General features: G+C 35.4%; 1 long non-coding RNA gene across 1 annotated transcript; it reads left to right on the top strand.

Annotated features, from left to right (window-relative positions):
- The first annotated feature begins 7,493 nt into the window (after positions 1-7,493).
- On the top strand, positions 7,494-8,156 carry LOC149550568 (uncharacterized). Its single transcript, XR_016354535.1, has 3 exons — positions 7,494-7,552; positions 7,689-7,828; positions 8,127-8,156. It is a non-coding gene; the product is annotated as an uncharacterized LOC149550568 (long non-coding RNA).
- The last annotated feature ends 12,173 nt before the right edge of the window (positions 8,157-20,329 follow it).

The following is a 20,329-nucleotide window of genomic DNA, read 5'->3' as shown; positions in this document are numbered from 1 at the left end:
TGATCAAGGGCTTCTATTTTCATCAGAAATGTTTATTGCACGCAAATCTTTGAAATATCTTTTTTTTTCCTACTACTTTCCATTTGATCAAGATCATGTGCTTTAGTTTTAATTCTAATTTGATTTATCTATATGAGATTATTTCTCTGACGTAGCTCTATCTACTGTGTTATTCTATGTTCTACTAGGTTTTTTCCGTTTTTGTGAAAATTTGCTATTTTCTTACTGTTTTCTTAAATATTAACTTTGTTTCATTATTTTATAGGAGAATACAATTTCCATGTGTGTGGCCGTAGACAGAGGAGTTATTTAGGGACATTGATCGTCAATAGTTTTTCATTTCGTTATGATCCTTTATGGTACATTGGGCTTGGTTATAGGGAAATTTGAAATATTTGCCAAGGTCATTGATGTGATTGCTTGCTGTGATTTTTATTAGTCATATGAGTTTTGTTTCTTTATTTTCTGAAAAAAGGTCTAATAGATTTTAATCTGATCCATGTTAGTCGATCTAGTGTTGGCAAATACTCCTTGTCGTGCTCTTTAAATAAGTATAATTTTTTCTAACGTTTTGTTGACTTTGCTATTGTTTCCTTGGGTGAGTAGAGTGTTGTCAAAATTAATTTTTGATGTGTTTCAACTTTGTCTTTTAAAGTTTCATCAGGCAATGGATGTGGTGTTCCCTTCTTGAGCATTTTATGTGCATTTTCTATGGATTGCACATTTTCATGTTTCTAGAGATGTATGAGCAGTTGAACTTGTCAAAATTAATTGTTGATGTGTTTCAACTTTTCCTTTTAAAGTTTCACTAGGATATGGATGTGGTGTTCCCTCTTCTAGCATTTTATGCATATTTTCTATGCATTGCACATTTTCATGTTTCTAGAGATGTATGAGCAGTACTTGAACTTCTTTTAGGATTTGTGTCTCAGTTAGCTAGAGTACAACGTCTTTTGATTTGTATGTTAATGATAACATATGTTTGTCTATAATGGGTTTTTGAACTCATGTGAATCTAGAGGCTGATTCCCAATGAAATATCCATTGCTCTACACACATTGATTATGTTTTTGTACTCATGTTAGGGATATGCTTAAGAAATAAAAAACATAATTGTATTCCTATCAATGCTAGTGGGTTTCGTTTGTTTTTAATCATGATTTTAATAATTGTACAAACTACAAACCATTTATTAAAGTGTGTTAAATTAAGTTGAATTGCATTTGATTGCAAATTCAATCATTTTTTTAACCTCAAATTATTTTCCAGTCAGGGTCGAGCAATAAAATGTTTCAGCTGGCTTCAAAACTTACAGTTTGTCCTATTGTGGCAAAGTGATATTTAGCTTTGAAAATTGTTTAATTTTAGAGTTGTCAAGTTTCAAAGATATGACCTTTTGAATTTGGGATAAGAGCTTGGTGTCCAATGGAGGGGGTTTCCTTAGATATAGAGCTAAGAACACAGATTTTATAGGAACACTAAGATCTTAGCGCCTCTATGAAATTTGTAATGCATTTCAGCTTAAATTTTAGTCCAAGTAAAAAGTGTTTTCTTTTTAAATTCTTTTAACTTACCTTTGATGTTCTTTGAGAATTAGCTTCTTAGTTTTTGAAAGTTAAGAGGGATTTTCATGTGGAAATTTTTTTTTTAAGCTGGTGGGGGCAAATTTGAGCTCCACCATAGTTTTTTTGCTCAATTTTGCAACCCTAAAATGTACGGGCTCTAGGAGTTTGTTTTCTTTTTCATGGGACCTCTTAGTCCTTGAAAATAGAAGCCTTTAAGCCTTGCATGAGAAGACTCCACCCTAAAAGAAGGATTTCTTAATTTGATTTGTTTATTTGTTAGGTACATAACTTTCTTTTGTGGTTTCAATTTTCCTTACGATGAAAATAAAGTGATTGGCAAAAAAATCATTTCTCTTAGTCATGTGCATGCACTTATTTATTGTGGAGGGTTTATTTCACTTGCCTATGCTTATCCCTCTTTTGTTCATGGCTAAAGATGGTTATCTATACCATCAAATTTTCTTGGCACGTGATCTTGCTTTTATACCTTGAATATTGTACCTTTTGTAATTTGAACATTGGTGGATGGCATAATTAAGGATATCAATCATGCTCTACATACCATACTTTACATTAATTGTGTTCAACCAATTGAATCCTCTTTGATTTAGAGGTAGCTATTGGGATATCCATCCCACTAAAATTGCCTGATACATGATCTTGTTGTAATTGCTTATATTGTCCCTTCCTAGGATTTGAACATTGGTGAATTAGTGAATATGTGGTTATTTTCTTTATTTGTGCTCAACCAATTGAACCCTCTTTCTTTTGAAGTCAGATATTGGATATCAATTCCACCAAAGATGCCTGGTGCATTATCTTGCTTATGTTTTCTGTATATCATACCCCTTGGGGCGGTGTAATTAAAGAATCTATTGGAAGCTCACCTTTTAACACTAGGTTGATGTCTGAACCAAATCATAAGAATGTATGGCAGACTGGCTCAAGCCCCTCAGCTGGTGGACACAATTATGGAGTCAATACATCCACACTCAACCCTGCAAGGATCCAATCTTTTAATAAACTGTCATCAGCTAAAAAGTATTATTTTAACCATGATCTCACTTCTTCAAAGTCTCCATTGCATCTGGGAGACATTTTAGGTTATCCATCAATGGAGGATAATCATCTAAGAAAAGTAATGGATTCTCCAAAGGAGGGGCTCCCATCAGATTCTACTTATTGGAAAACTAGTTCGTCATATACAGCAAGAATATCATCAGTGCATAGGAATTCCATTCAACAGTTAAGGTCTTCTCTTGTTAAGACTTCAATTGGTGGTCAAACATCAACTGTATTCAAAAGCTTTGCAACTAGCTTTCACATGATCCCCCAGCATGCAAGTTTCTATTTCTAATTCACTATACTTTTGAGATGGAAAATGGTAGCATGTTGGGTTGGGCATGTCAATTGTGTCTGTTGTATGCCTTCTATTTTTAACTGAATATCATCTAGCTAATGCATGAGGTATACATCTTATAAGTCAAACATTAGATTCTTTAACTTGTCATGGTAACACATCTAACATAACTCCAAAAATAAGAAGTCGAAAGCATTGCCTTTCAGATATTATGCAGTCAATTCCATCCTTGCAAGGAATATCAACTTATGGAGAAAATCAGAAGAAAAGAAAGACCTTTGAATCAGTTAATACACAACATGCTTCTGTTCAACTAAATGCTTCCAACACTTTGGGGAGATTTGCTAGCCATGCATGTGGGAGCATTCTCAGAGGAGCTAATCATGGGACCAGACATGAAACAAGAAACAAGAAATGGAGTGCAGAGAATGGCTGCAACAAATCATTCCTCCGCCATGGTCGCTAGAGGCATTCTTTCTGCCTATAGCTACTTACGATTTGCCTGCCCTACCTACACCGAACTACAAGTATATCAAGTATATTAAACTTCATGAAATGCAAGTGAAGCCCTATTCAATTGTGTGGATGAGTTTGCTTGGCTCTTATAAATCAAATGTGAACATACAGCTGGGAGAATTTATGGCGACACTCCTTGGCGAGAATTTGTAATGAATGGATGTGAAGCGGGAGAAGAAATTTCTTCTTTCCCGTCATACAGAAGAGTTGGCGATGGGTTGTTACATGGATGATGGAACAATGCTTAGAATTATCAAAAACCTTTGAGTATGTGGTGATTGCCACACTGCAACCAGGTATATTTTGAAAGTTGTTGAGAAAGAAATTATTGGTATGTGCACAGACCATTTCCACATTTCAAGCATGGAAAATGTTCCTATGCAGATTATTGTTGACTTAAAGTGAATTAAACTATAACATATGCTTGCACAGTAGGGGTTGCAGTGCAGTGATGTTCCTACCAAAGAGTGGATTGGATTTTTTGCCAGATGTTATTGTTCTATTCCAAATGACTTAGATTACCCCCCTTTTTTTATGATCATAAAGAGGCACATTAAAGTCTCCCAACATTAGGCAACTACTAACATCCACCATATTCTTTAAATAAGATAATTTCTCCCACAACTCAGCATTCCTATTGTTTGGCACATAAATATTGACCAAAATCCTACTCAAGTCTAATTGGGAGTGGTGAAGCTTGATGACCATCAAATGCTTACTGGAATCAATATTTGTCCATTTAACAAGGATTGATTCCAGAGAACCAATGTATCTCCTGAATCCCCTTCAAAGCTACTAGCTACCACTAAACAATTTTTAAAAGGCCTAATCTTCTCCATATTTTCCTTGTCTATCTTAGATTTCCTAAAGTACTATAATAATTGGCTTATGGTCACGAACATGATTTCTAACCACATCAAATTTATGGTTTTCATTTTTTTTTGTTTAAATTCTAGAATAGTTGCCTACTTTCATCAGCTATATTCTACAAACTCTCTTGTTCTCTTTTAATTTTTTGGCTTTTCCTTCCAACTTCACATGGAGAACCAACATTCTCTTTCAAAATAGGAGATCCCAAATTAGTTTTCTTTCTTCTAGTTGAATCCCCAAATAAAGTGGAAGAGGAAGAGCCCCCTTCCTTGTCTGTCTTCTAGTTATTTCCAATTTTATGCATTTTTTCTTCTGCTATAGCTGTGCTCCCTTTATAATTACAGCATATAAAACATACTAGCTTTCCCAAATCTATTTGGGCAGTTGAAAGATTTATGAAATGCTAATTAATGTCATTTTTTGAAAATTGAGTAGAATAGCACAAGAGCGAATGTGACAGCAGTGACAAAAATAGTTGTGGGCACTTTGGCAATGAGAATGCTGGCCCATTTCACCATTATAGCCGCTACAGGCACTGTTACACTCATTACTATTGTTTTTTATAAGGTTTCTTTCATCTTCAACAAGTTTGATCCCTGAATGATCACTTGCAAAAACAGAGTCAATTTGTTAAAGATCAGAAAAGTATTCATTGTAATCAAATGTCACGTCTACACTTTCAAGTCATATGAAAATCATTTGATTCATTCAAATATCTTAGATTGATTGGGTCTGCCCAAAGAGTCTTGTCTTTAGATTTGATTTAGATAATTAACCTACTTGACTCCAGTTTGGATGTCTTAAATTGAATGCAAGGCCAAAGCTGGACATCCGAGAACTTGGAATCTAGTTTGGATGTCTTAGATTGATTGGGTCTGCCCAAAGAGTCTTGTCTTTGTAAGTTCCATTTTCCTTGACTCAGTTTTCAGCTCTCAAATGGTCTGTTTACTTAAACTTCGGACCTTTTGCAACTTACTGGTCAAATATTTATATAGTGCTCTATGGAACTTGAGAAACCAGGTTTCCTTAGTGAACAGGACCCAAATGGTTTGTTTTCTTGGATTTCCAATCTTTTGAAATTTATGGCTCAAAGGCTTATAGTAGGCTCTGTGCTTGGGGAAATTATTAGGGTGGGTATAATGATTTCATCAGAGTAAGGCCTAAGGGCATACCAAATGAAATCCTATGCTTTTATACTTTGACCTTGAGCTCTCTGATAAGTGTGGGGTTAGCATATGATCTCCGAGTCTTGTCAGCCCAAAATCATGATCGAATATGCAATTCTAATATTAACCTTATACAGATACAAAGAAAGATTTATAGCTGCTCTACCAGAGTCCCGGAGATCAAGTGCTGATTTTGGTCATCCAGTGTTCACTGCAGTAGCTTTTTACCTATGTGCAAGAAGAAATAAGGTTTGTGTGTGCTTGCATACTTCAAGCTTGTTATTATCACCAATAATAATCACTTATCGATTTCCATGGAATCTTGTATTGACAAGCATTCTTCATTGTAATTTGTTACATTAGCCTTTTTCAAATCAATCCTTTTGCACATACACTATAATAGATCACCAACTATGTTCTGCCTTTTTTAGCATTTGAGCCTTCTCTTCACAGGTTTCAGTATTTGGTCACTTCTAAATATCCTTTTTCATGGTTTCAAAGAAATTCTTCATCCCTTAAAAAATAGTTCTGCTGTGTGAACTCTTTACAAGATTGGGTATACACCATTTTCAAAGGGACATACTTAGTGAAGCAATTAACTGAATTGTTAAAGAAAATTATGCATACAACCATTGCCACAGTCCTCATTTGTATCTGAGGAAACAGTGCAACAACTTTCCTAGTATTCAATGAATCAGTTTTCGTTGCTTTTAAGCTTGAGAATAACATCCACAACTGCACTGTGGTCATGCTCATGGCTTCTTCCATAAATTATACCAAGCATGACTCAAAATTTCATTTCTCCTTATAAGATGCATCTTTGTGGTATTCACAAGCTACAGTGTGAGCTTATTCTTGATAGCAATCCAAAGCTTAAATTGGCCTCCTTTGTGACAAAATGGATGGAACCTGAGTGTAATAAGCTAATAATGGAAGCCATCAATAAGAACTATGCTGATATGGATGAGCACCCTGTCACCACTAAGCTTCAGGTCATTGTTTGGTGTTTTCAATATAATAAGGATTTATTTTGCTTGATTATCAATTTACATCTGCCAATTAATTTCTGATGACAATGGTTTCATCAATTGTTTGTAAAAATTCATTTGAAATGTGAGATTGATAGATCTTTTTAAACATTGTCCTATTTTTAGAAAAGAAATGCTCTGCTTTATTGTATGTATCTTATGTAGAAATGTGAGATAAAATCATTAGATTGAGTGCATGAAGATATAGTTTTTGTGGAGATGTAATGGTGTTTAAATTGTTTTTGTGCATTGGGAATTTTATAACCGGTGTGTGAATATTAGTTTAATTCTCAACAATACTGATCATTTTTTCAAAGTCAAAATGCATAAAATTGTTAAGGGGACATATGTCCAAGTTTTCTAATGTTGAAAGTAAGAACTTTGCTATTATGATTACAATCACGAGCATGATTCTAGGCTGTAGGACATGACTGTAGGTGTAATGGTGGCATCACAGGTTGCCTCCAAATCAGGTGTAATTGTGGGAGCTTGAGTTATCAAAGTCAAGTAGGAGAATGAGTGTCCCAAGTCATTCGTAAGGGGAGGGGCAGCGCCAACTAGATGCCCCACCACTAATGGCTTCAAGAGGGTTCTTTGCCCTTCTAGTTAAGCTCCATACCTTTAGAGGTTTTTGTTCCTTTTAAAGAATTACAGCTTAATTCTTTCCATGCTTTGGGAAAAACACTTACTATCTATATTCTGTATTATTGTGGATGTATATTCACTGTCTAGTTGCCATTATTTAATTTGATAAATATTATGCAATTATAGCAAGGCACAACTTAATTAGTTTAGAAATGCTTAAAAGATTCGCAGTGGAATCATACTAATGTGGCTCTACAATTATCATTCCTATGTGCATTTTTGATTCAATGAATGTGGTGTCTATACATTTGAATCACATTTCTTGTTGTGGTATCTTGCAGATCAAGGTGTCAGTGTCATCTATTCAACATGCAAGTCAGTTATCAAGTGATCGACTTGGTTTGCCCGTAAAATCTAATAAATGTGAAACATGTGGAAGTGACAAGCTTCATGACTGTGATGGTAGGTAGTAATTAAAACTTTTTGTCACTATATAAGTGAAACTTTATGGCAATTGTTAATAGTGGAAAATTATTACTTTCTTTATAAAATTTCATTTAAATTGTTTTTTCATAAAAAAATTGCAATGTTTTTGCAGGTCATTTTGGCCATTTGAAGCTCCCAACACCAGTATTTCATCCTCTTTATGTACATGAAGTTAAAAGAATTCTTGGAAAGATATGTCTCAATTGCTTTCAATTGAAGAAGCAAAATGGAAGAAAAGGGAAGAACAGAAAGGTTAGAGCCAAAGCCTGAAACAAAGAGATGCCTCTTTTTTTTCATGTACTTGCACCTAAAAAGTGCCATGATGTTTGTTTTAAAGTGAAAAATAATCTGCTATATAAAATATAGTGTTGTATGTTTTTTTGAAGTGGAAGACAACATTTCTAATGTGTAATGTATATTTATTGGCATGTGTGACATCATTTTGGTAATACATGACGTAAGTAAACAAATGGCAGGTGGTTGCAAAATGTCTTTTGATACAAGTTGTGGGAGACAGTTTTTGACATGTTATATGCATCTTTGTGTACAGTCAGGTGACCCCATAAAGGATATACTGGAAAGCTGTGATCCTATGTCAAGTTATGAGGATCATAAATTTGAAGCTACAACCTTAGCAGAGCTGAAAAGCGTTGGTGGCAAGATTGATTGAAGTAAAGTTGGAAGTGATATAAATTCAAGGGCTAATAATAATGTTTCTGACGTTGCTATGAAAAAGGTACCAGGATATGTTCTAACTTTACTGAAGGTTTTACATAAAATAGTTGGGAGAGTAGGTAAAATTACAACTTGTATGGTAGAAAAGGACTGTTAAATATTACTGCTAGGACTAAATAAAAAATGTTTTTAGAAATAGAGTTTATTGCTTTGGAAAATATAGCTGGTTTTACAAATCATGCAGTGCTCTGTGTACTAATGAATAAGAATTGTGAAACTGCATATACGTTTGTTCTGATGTTAATTTTTATATATTTTTGCTTTTGTTTTTGAATTCGTGGAATGTTTATTAGAATTTTGTGATGTTCCCATCCTTTTATTGATACCACAATAGCAATAAAATACTTTTGTGGTCAAGGAGTTGCAGAGCTTGAACCCCTGTAGCTAGTTAGAAGATAGTTTGAAGTAAATTTACATAGCAAATAGATAGCTGAGTAATAAGATATCTGGAAAACTGTCAAGTATAATGAATTTAATAATAAGTAACATGTTCATATCATCATGCTTTACTTATACCAAGTGAGAAGACAATTAAGATGATTAAGGTTATGTGGAGAAGATATAAGTGATCATTATACCTGTCAGTATAGAGTTAACACCAGCAGAACCATATCAATGATTGTGCAAGAGTCAAGATGATTGACGATCCATGGAGATAATTGTAGCAAGATATATAGACAATTTACTTTCAGTCACATACATCCAATGAAGAGAGCACTGTAAGAATCGATTGCCATGAAGACAAGTATCATTGCATCTCGGATCTAGTGGAAGATATACTATTGATATACAATCATCACAGCTGTGATATGAGAATATCAGAGAACTTGATCAAGTATCATGTGATCATCATCCTGGAGTAACGGCCAGCAATGAAAAGTTGACATATTTACAGCAAGCATACATGGAGGTAAGATATTATTGATGATAGAATGGGCAGTTTGGCTAAGGTACAATCGATTGAAAGAATTGACATCGATTAAGCATCTATTAATTGAACACATTGACTTGTATTATTAAGAAACAGAGTTAAGGAAACAACAACTTGATTATTCATCAATGATCTTTAATAAAGCAAGGAGATTGAAGTATCGATGAAGCAGCAAAACAGTGATTTGTTTTTTAAGATTGTTGATAGAAACTAACTGAATGATTAGTAATTATCATTGATGATGATTTGTCAAGCATAATCTACGGTCAGCGATTATGTTAATCAATACTGAATGGATAATGCAATGAATGGGCACATATCACATAAGTGGCAGAAATAAAACTAACACTGACAATGTCAATTAAGATAAATAAATGCTAAACAACAAGAACTGTAGACTAATCAGTATTTTATGAAGGATGACCAGGGAAGTGTTTAAAATAGAATCAGAAAAGACAACCAGTAAGCTCTGCACAAATAATTATCCAGGGAAACCCCTCTTCACAGAGGGAAACAACCCAGCCCCACAAAAGCCTGAAGATTTTACTAAAATCAAAAGAAATAGTTACAGAATCTGTATGAAAAGAAATCCATCACAGATCAATAGAGAAGTATCTTGAGGAATCGAATAAACTCATAAAACAATAGATTAGTCAAAGACTAATCCAATACAAACAACAAATATTAAATGTCCCTCAAATACTCTTATCAAGCACGCTCAGCATCAAGGCTCAGATGAGAATAAGAGTATATGCATACAGATACAATTTTATATATCCTGCTGTAGCAGAATGGCAATATTCTGTATATAGAAAAACTCTGACGGCAAATATATAGATACATGATTATGAATCACACGGCAGGAGCACATAATTGACTACAGGTAATCTGTTGTAGAACCAATCGTGTGCGTCAAACTTCCTTCTTGGACACCGTTACTCCTGATAATACGCAGGGACGTTTATAATATGCAAGCACCTGTCCATGCGTGAAAACATCAAGCCCGATGACTAATAAAATTCGGCATACCTGAGTGTCTATCAAATGCTGATGGATTGATAATGATTCTTTTCATAACTCCTCCAGTTCAAGTCGACTCATCACTTGACAGTTACGGATGGAATACAAACACTCTCCTGTAGTCTCTTTCTTTTGGAGGATGCTGTTAGGAAGTAGAGTAGACTTGGAGAGTGGTGAAGGATTTACTCAGTTTAAGAAACACCTATCAAACAAGTATTGTGTTGAATCCATTCAAACTCCCAGAGTTCTAAGCCAATGACATGTTAGTAACATCAATACGAGAACACATATAATTTCATATGATGCTATCATATTCAACAGGAAGGATGTGCCCCTTAAATCTTTAAGGGGTGCCATCCATTTACATTGCAAGATATATTACAGTGATCAGATTCACTTCAACAATCATTCATTCAAAATTCAATTTATTTATTATCTATTCTTGGATGTACTCGTTGAGCAATTGCCTTATTGATAAGTAGGAGATAACTTCCACAGCAAGTCAAATTGTGATATTGTTATCAGGATTTAACTGTGTGAGTTTGAGTCCAACTCATGGACCCATGTTTCATGAGTAGTGATTCCACATGAATCTATCCCTCATGAGAATAAATGGAACACTTAGCACTCATTGGATCTAGGTGATGCTCACAGGGGTGAAGCACCGGGACTTCCCGGGAGGTCACCCATCCTCTGAGCGCGCTTAACTTTGGAGTTTCCTCCATGGTTAAACCCAAAGCTTGCAACCCCATTTGCAAAACCTTCACCAAGTGTTGTACCTTATAGAACATTCATTAGAAAGCCCCTTAAGCTCATCAATTGATAAGTAGGAGATAATTTCCACAGCAAGTCAAATTGTGATATTGGTATCAGGATTTAATTGTGTGATTTTGAGTCAAACTCATTGACCCATGTTTCATGAGTAGTGATTCGACATGAATCCATCTCTCATGAGAATAAATGGAACACGTAGCACTCATTGGATCTAGGTGATGCTCATTGGATTCATGTTGAATAATTATGAGATTGCATAATTATTGCGGCCTTATCAGAGATAATCTATTATTGTGAATTGTACTAATTGTAAATATATAGATCAAATCGCCTAGCATATATCTAATTGACCAATCAGAGATAGCAGTGATTTTGATATTTATCATTTAATATAAGACAAACCATTCAACAAGGGATCAAATACATATATTGTTCATTATCTATATATATTTTATTAGTTGCATAAATTTTAAGTGATATCATGGATCAAATTCAATAGACTTAAGGAAAGAAGTCCCTTACAATTGATTTTTGAAGGTAATGGTCCCAATTTCACTAGTTATCCTTAAAGGGTTTATTACAAATTTGGATGTTGATTCAACTTGTATCTCCAAAAAGCATGGTAGAGTGTGTATTATGGAGGAAAATAGACAAAAAACTTTTGAAGTACATTGTGTTACTGTACTGTTGGATAGCATTTGGGTATGGATGACAAATAAATTGTTAATAGGAAATCCTCATGTATATATATATATATATATATATATATATATTTCCTTTTCAAGTTATATTTGCTAATTTCTTTTCTAGATGGTTGTGTGGACATGGATACATTTTAAGTTGTAAACGATGACAATGTTTGCCAATTTCTTTTGTAGATGGTTGCATCGACATGAATACATGTATAGTTTTAAAGAATGACAACGAATTACATGTGCTTTGGTGGGGTGACTTGATGAGCGAACTTAAAGAATCAACTTTGTGAGCGTACTCGAACAATCGACTTGGTGACATGACTTGGTGGGCTGGCTTGGCGAGCCGACCTGGCGTGCGTACTTGATTAAGGAAAGATTAAGGAAGCTACAAAGTCAAAGCATTCCCCTTACTTATGAGAAGATGAAGCCAAAGGAAGGCCCAACAGAATCAGTCGGGTAGAAGGGTGAAGGAAGTAGCCGGCAACAGGAAACAGTTAGAAGCAAGAAAAGGGCTTTGGAGGTTGAGAAGAGCAAAGAACATCTGGAACCTCCAGCCAAGAGACAACATGTAGTGTTATTAAGAGAAAGCATAATTGAGGCTAGAAGCCAAGAGGTTAATTCAAGTGATAAAGGGGCCATGGTAGAGGTGAGTTCTAATTCAGAATCAAGTGGTTACAGTGAGAGTAGTGAGTACTCTCCTCTCTTAGAAAACCGACAAGGAGATAATATGGCAATTACTAGTGAAGAAGGAGATCGACCGATTGATATTGAGGCAATAAGTCAGGCACTTAAGGACATTAGTGATGCTCTGTTAATCGAACCAAATCCAGATTTGGGGAGATGCACTGCACCACTATGGTTAAAGCAAATGCTCATACCAAGAGGCGAGGTAGTAACTGCTCAAATAGTGGAAGACATCCAAGGATTAATAGAAAAGGGTGATAGCGAGAACCAAAAACAAATGGCAAAGACAGTGGCAAAGGTAATCAGGAGTGACAATGATTGTCACCGAAAGGTTTAGATTGTTATACCAACAGTCAATAAAGTAGTGGATGAGATTGTGGCCCATGAATATGAGATAGTGGAACACAACTTGGGAAGAAACACAGATGATATGGAATGTGAAGAGATCTAGGAGGGTATAGCTTCAATCAGAGAAAGGTTGAGGAAGGAAAATGAAAGGATCATAAAGTTGGAGGCTGAGAACAAATATTGGAGAGATTGCCAACGTATCCAATAGTTGCACTAGGCAGCCCCTCCTCAAGACAGCGGGAGCAACCTAGAAGAAATATCAGCTCAACTACATGAAGTCAGGTATTGGATCCATGATACAATCCAAGATGGAAAAAATTTCTTGCCTTCCTTCATCTCGACATTCCAGTCATTGGTGATTGTTAGAAACAAGTTCAGAATATTTGAAGAGGAGTGGAAGAATTTCCTTCCAGTCAAGGATTTGGCTATTCTCATACTACAAGCATTCATCAGGCTTCCAGAGGCATATTTGGAGAGGGCCAAGTTGGTTGATGAGAGAGGATTGAGTACGGTTGAATCTTGGTTTGTCGCCTTGACTACCAGATTGAGAACACTTGAGGAGATACAGAAGGTAGTTGCACAACACAACCCAAGTGTCGACACTTCCATTTCAACCATGATGAGCGACGTTGGGATGACACTTGATTCTGAAGACATCAGAGAAGAGGACATCAATGAGACAAGACTTGGATCAAGATTGGATGAGTTAGGAAAGGTTGTTATCAAGAAGAAACATTTGGGCACCCGTTCCTCCCTCAATGCATTTATCGGATTTGCAAAAGAGTATGAGAAGGATCATGAGAAGACACTACAAGCAGCAAGTAGCGTGATGAAATCGACTGAGCTCAAGATAAAGCATACACCTTGTCCTCCCATGGAAGAAGTCAACAAAAGGCTAGCTAAGTTCATTGCCTTAGGTAAAAGAATGAATGAAAAAGGGAGAGTTATATTAGAAGATCATTTGATGTAAGCCCAAGTGGCAATTTCTCTTTCTTCTAGGATAGGACAAGTGTTTAATTCTGATTGGCCACCATTTTGGTGCCTTCTCATTGGTTGCCACTTTTTCACTTTTTTCATTGGTTCATTGATGAGGTGGCATCTTCTTATTGGCTAATGGGGTGGCAACCCTAATCAGGGTTTCTAGGATTCAATTTGGATCATCGATTTTGCCTCTTTATCTTTATCGTCAGTTGTACATTTTGGCCTCTATATAAGGCCATTTTCTCTCAGTTGTAATGGTTGGAGAAAATTGTTGTAAAGATAATGCAAAAATTCACTATTTCTTTCTCATTGTTGTGACTTGCATGGTGATTAAAAGCCTTTGGTATTATTGCATGGTTTGTACTTCCAAATAGTTAGAGTAAAAATTTTTTTCAAGTTGTTAAAGTTGGTTGTATTTCAAGTTGTCAAGTAGAAGTAAAGTAGATGAATAGTTGCATGGTAGCATTAGTAGATGTTTGATAGGGATCAATACTAGGCCACTAGCATCCTAGAAGCTTGTTGGGAAGCCTTGTGTGGTAAACTAGTTCATTTTCCTTTTAATCATTGCATCTATGGAGGTGGAGCCGCTGGTTAACTTTCATTAGATTTGATCCCAGTCCATTTGCTAATCTTCCATTCATAGGAGTAGGAGTAGAAAGCAAGTAGTTTAGGAGTTAGAATCTTGAAGAAGAGAGTTAGAAAGACAAGTCATAAGAACCGTTCACCCTCCATCACCATCACTTTTCCACCAACATCGTCTAGCACTCACATCAAATCACCATCTCCATCATCCCACCAAAGTCCAACTCATCCTCAATAATTAGCGTAAGGCCACCTAAGTGATTGCCAGCAAATCACATTGATAAACTGAGTGAGTATCCACATGTGTAAGGAACATTGGAGTTATTCTCATGTCCCATGAGCATTAACTTTTCAAGAGAGAAATTGTGTGTTTGATACTCCGTATCAGATATTCAATTGCTAATATGTTATGTGGTATACAAAACTAACATCAACAGGTAGGTTATTAAATCAAGTTGGAGACATTGTACAGAGAACAACACCTGGGATTGATCATTTATACGGACTGTGTGAAGAAAGCCAATAAAAACTTCATGTTTCAAGCATTTGAGGCATGGTAGTTTGACTCTCATTAATTTCTTGTAGCCTTATGATCTCATAAGCATATTTTCTTATTGTTTGATCAATTCCTAATCCACTAAGACTTGCGAAACTCATTCCTTTCAAGTTTATTGTTGTTATTTTGAAGGATTTCATTATTTTCATTGACAAGTTTTAGTCTCTAATTGAAAGGTTGATCATTCCATGGATCTAGGAGTCTGATTCTCATGGAATGATCTTGTAACAATTTGTACAAACCATATCTAACAATCGTTTGACAGGAAGGTCTAAGGATTGGTGATCACCATTGGAGTTTGTGAGGAAAAGGGTATCGTATTCATGGCTATGGAGCAGCAGTAGAAGTTTTAGCCATTAGAGGCAAGTGTTTAATGATTGGAAGTGATTGGGTATGTTGGAGACAAGGTGAAACAACCTTCAATTGAGTCTGAAGGTGTTTGGAAGGCAGAGATTTAGAAAACCCTACTTTTGAGGGTTTGTAGGAGGTTGATTTGGAGCTTTTGATGTTACAGAAGCTTTGAGACTATTTCCTTTTGGATTTGGAACATTTATAACCTGAGAGACTATCTAGAGTTTGGGGTCTTTGGAGTATAAGGAACTTGTTGTTGCTTTGTTAAATTGCCCTCTTTTCATGCATTTTTTGTCACAGTATGGTAGCAACAGGATATCGTCCAAAAGAACACATAGAGTCCTTTTGATATGTTGTCGTATGGCCAAATGGCTATTTAAATCCACCATTTTTTTGGGGAGTTTTTTGGAAAGTTTGGGAGGAAAGTTCACTTTTGTATTGATGGAGGGCTGATAATAAATCAACTAGGTCTTTAGGACAATTCGATAGTTTTAGGTGTTAGATGTTTCTTGAGGACCAAAAACCTGTATCTAAACCTTTTGAATCCACCTTGTTTTGGCCTAAGAAACCCATCCTAATCAATTGGGAGGTGTTGGAGTTGTTTGTGTACTAGTTGCCTTGTAGAGGGTTTGGGAAACCTTGTATTTCCCTTATAGGTATAAGTGGGGTTAACTTAGTTTTGACTCCCACCACCCTTACCTCTACATGACATGGGCCGTTAATTGTGCTTCTTGTGAAATTCTTTCTACCTCAACAAGACAATGCTGATCTACTATTGTATGTGGCCATTTAGCTCTATATTGTTTTTACCTTAAAAGCCATTAGATGTAATATTTATGTTATTTGTCACTTGCCATTTGTGATGACCTACATGTCCTAGGTTATGCACAAGACATGCACCATATATGTCACGATGTAATATTCTTTGATCTTTTGTGGTATTAATATCACTATTGATTAATTTTTTGGTTGGTTCTAAAGGTACAAATTAACTCCCTTCATCCCACTAGGTGGTCTAATTGAAGTAGGATGATTGTTCAATGTGTAAATTTTAGAAAACTACTAATTATTTATAAATAAAATCATTGAATTTTTGCTCTTTACATATACATGTAAATCTCTATCTATCTATTTATCTATCTATATGCATACATATACACACACAACTATATACTGAAAAAATAAAATCAAAATTACATGAAACAAATTAGAATACTAAAACTTAAAGGCAAAAATATATATGAACTAATCTAAATATCAATTTAATAAAACATATGGGATGAGTACCCCAAATAAAACTGATTAAAACTAGGTTGGCCTCAATCGGTTAAATCATTCGTTTGTTACCATAAAAATAGAATATGATAGACCCAAAATGACTTAATTAGTTTGTTTCTAAATATGATATTTATATCATTTGAAGAATCATGCCAATACAATGATATTCGCAGTAATACGGTTTCATTACCAACATTGCAAAAGTAGCTTCATGCACAATATTTATTTTACAATTTAAGCTCAGTTATAGTCTGGTCTGTAGTTACCTAAGAATCATTGGCTGATCACATTTTCCTTTCAGTTATAGTCTGGTCTGTAATTACCTAAGAATCACTCGGCTGATCACATTTTCTGTATAGTTTCTTTCCCAAGAACCCTGTGGAGATAGGGCAGTTGTGCTTATGGTACAACAGTATATTCTTTTGTAAGAAATTGGAGTTCGCGAAATACAAGCTTAAAAGATGTAGGCAGTGCTTTGGTAGCCTCCCTGTCACAAAGAGGGTAATCCAAGCACCTCTGAATGATATCACGTGCCAAATCTGGGATCATGGTTCAATGGAGAGTCTAGCTAGAGACTCATCTCTAGGAGTGGGAGCACCTCTGAATGATATCACGTGCCAAATATGGGATCATGGTTCAATGGAGAGTCTAGCTAGAGATGAGTCTCTAGGAATGGGAGCTTCGTGAGGAAATTTTAAAGAGGCTGTTGATCGGTTCTAGGAAGGTGATAGAAATAAGTCTTTTTTTCATAACTTCGTTTAAGTTCATAGGTATGAGAGTTATATTTGTTGATTGGTTCAAGGAAGGTGATAGAAATAAGACTTTCTTTCATAACTTTGTCAAAATTCATAGGCATGTAAGTTATATTTTCTCTCTTATAAACTTGAAAGAAATTTTATTAGCATATATGAGGAAGATGTCTCAAGAGGCTTCAAAATTCTGTTCAACTCTATTTTCTGACTCTCCTGCTGCTGGAGATGAGGAGAATCAGAGTAGTGATTTGTGGATGATACCATTCTAATGGGTGTTTCTCATATTTATGAAGCGGATAACTACAAAAAAAACAAAAAAACTTGTGATATTTGTTTAGCTGCATTGGAACAAAAACCAACGTGCACAAATTTGTCATCTACTTATTTAGTACTCTTGGGCTCATTTAGATAAGGACTGCTAATATTTTGCAATTTCAAATTGATCCCTTCCTTTGGTTTATCTTGATATTCCTTTGGCTGTGGGCACTCAACTTGCAGGGTATTGACAAGAGTTGTTGGATAAGTTATGTAGGAGAGTTAATCACAAGACTCGTAGATGATTCTTCACTGCCGGTTGGGTGACTCTTTTGCAATCAATGATTTAGTTTCTCCCTATTTACAAGTGCTTTATTCAGGAGGCTGCTTTGTTATTATTCATTAAGGAATATGTCTCAACAATTCCTCTGGAGTTGCAATTTGCTTGCAACTAATTGGAGATTCATTAATTGTGATTTAGTTTAACGATCAAAGAGAGAGTGGGACTTGGTCTTTGTACAATGACTTTGAGTGGGCAAGTTCTAGCTGCTCCGGCTTACAAATCTTATTAATAAGTATCTAAAAGGAGTTGATAGTTTAGATGTTTTTTGATGTTTCTTGAAGGGGAAGAGATCTATCATTTGACATACTCTAAAGATTAGGGAAAAAATAATTAAACAAGGGCTTTTTGGGCTTTGTAATAAGCACTAAGAAATTGTTTTCGTTTGACTCATAGGATGGTCACCCTCCAATCCTTCCCATGGATCTACATATGGAGTCCTTTGCGATAGTTTTATAGCAATTGAATGGATCAAGGTAGCTGATTATAAAATTTGTTCAGCATTGGAGCAGTTGGATGTTTGCAAATGTTAAGATACCCACAGATGGCCAACTAGAGGGACAAAGGGAGCTCAATAGGAGTTAGCTTGGCATCTTGCTAGCAAGGAGTGCAACTCCCTTGTAGAGAGGGATATCCTGGCATGGGATCAGGGTCCAATAGGTAGGCACTTGGTGGCTTTGGGGGTGCTTGGAGCTTGATAGATACATGTATGGGAAAGTAGGTCTTCCATGGTGGAAACCGGTGCACAACAACTTTTCTTGGCCCCAATGCATATTTCTTATGGTTGGTTGTTCAAAATAGATCTCTTGCGAGATTTGCATCTTTGGAGGAGAATTTGGAATCAAGCTTGTTTGCATACTTCCTTGTTGGTTGAGTTTTGGGGTTGTTTGGATAAAGGCATAAGACCTCTTTTAGGTAGCATGGGTTATTGGGATTACATGCATTATATAGCATCTATGGTTAGAAAGAAATTGCGAGATCTTTCAAGGAGCGAAATTGATTGTTCAAAATTTTTGGTGGAGAATTGTTTGTACAATTTAATATATTGTCTTGGCTAAGTGTGATATTTTTGATGCAGCGGATCATAGTGATGTGGATATTTTTAGAAGGTTGATCTTTTCTTCTCGGGGGACTGCTACTTGTGCAAGATGTAGATAGGCTATACAAGCTAAGAGGAAGATTGAATGTGTGGGCCAATCATTTCTTCCTCAATGAGTTATGAAGATATATACCAATGTGTGTTTTATAGGGAATCCTGGTTATGCTGGTGTAGGTGGCATTCTATTTTTCTTTTTCCATTCATAAAAGGCTTCAAATGAATAACTTTGTTGAGTTTCTTACTTTTTGGTATGCTGTGGAGAGAGGTTGTGCTTTTGGTTGGAAATAAATTATTTGTGAATATTTTCAATGAGCAACGATTGGATGATGCTAATTGACATTTAGCTGTGATTATTAAGGAGATTCTAAGTTTGAGGTCTTTAGAATCTGTTGGCTTATCTCACTTTTCTAGGGAGTGGAATAGAGTAGTGGATTGCTTGGCCAAATGGTCATCTAAACAAAAGCAAAGTTAGATTGCTGAAGATAAGGGACATTTGGGGACATTTTCCTTTAGATTAATCTCATGTTACAGCAATTAGATATGGAGTATAAGAATGTGTAATTAGTTCTTGTCCTTTGAACCATTTGCCATTCTTGTTTCATACATTCTTGTTTCATATTTTTTTGTGATTAATATTTTTTACCCATGCGAAAAAATAAATAATAATGGGACAGATTGTTGATATAACACAAGGCAAATGATTGAACCCGTTTACCACTATGTGCCAATTAATAAATATTTAGATTTATTGGAGATTTAAGGTTTAGTACCTGTCCCTACAGTAATATTTTGAGGCATCACATTCTAAGACCATTGTATGTGAATTCCATCAGTGTTTGGACTTTCCGGAGCAAAGATTTTTCAGCTCATATGCTTTAAAATTGTTATAAAATCCGTTTGTATGTGAATTTCAGTTCATATGTTTTCTGTTGGTGAATTTCTCAGAGCAATATCTGTAAATCTACTAAATTGCAAGCACTGTAAATATGCTTGATCACAATTCAGTCATTATAATTTGTTTATGTACTACTACAAATAACCATCTTTAAAACAAAGATGAATATAAATTGAGATTTTCTATATTGGAAAAGGGATCTTCTCTTTCCGGATTTAAATACATGGAGAGATTTGCACAGAAACATCAATTGTTCAGATTTCCAGATTTTAAATAGTTTATATCTTGACGAAATATTTGGATTGTCCCCTGGAAATAATATCCAAACTAGTTGCATTTCAAAATAATATGAAAATAAAATTCAATGCGTGAACTACACATTTACAAATTCTTTTGAGGTAACAAAGTAGACTATTTTACATGCAATCACAGTTGTCCTTGCCAAGCACTGTTTGTATGTAGCTCATCTTTATCCAG

The sequence above is a fragment of the Cupressus sempervirens genome, chromosome 7 (assembly GCF_028749045.1).
Source record: "Cupressus sempervirens isolate cs-2001-9-10 chromosome 7, ASM2874904v1, whole genome shotgun sequence".
Lineage (NCBI taxonomy): Eukaryota > Viridiplantae > Streptophyta > Pinopsida > Cupressales > Cupressaceae > Cupressus > Cupressus sempervirens.
Note: the sequence above shows the minus strand (reverse complement) of the source record. Positions and strands in the feature narration are given on the sequence as shown.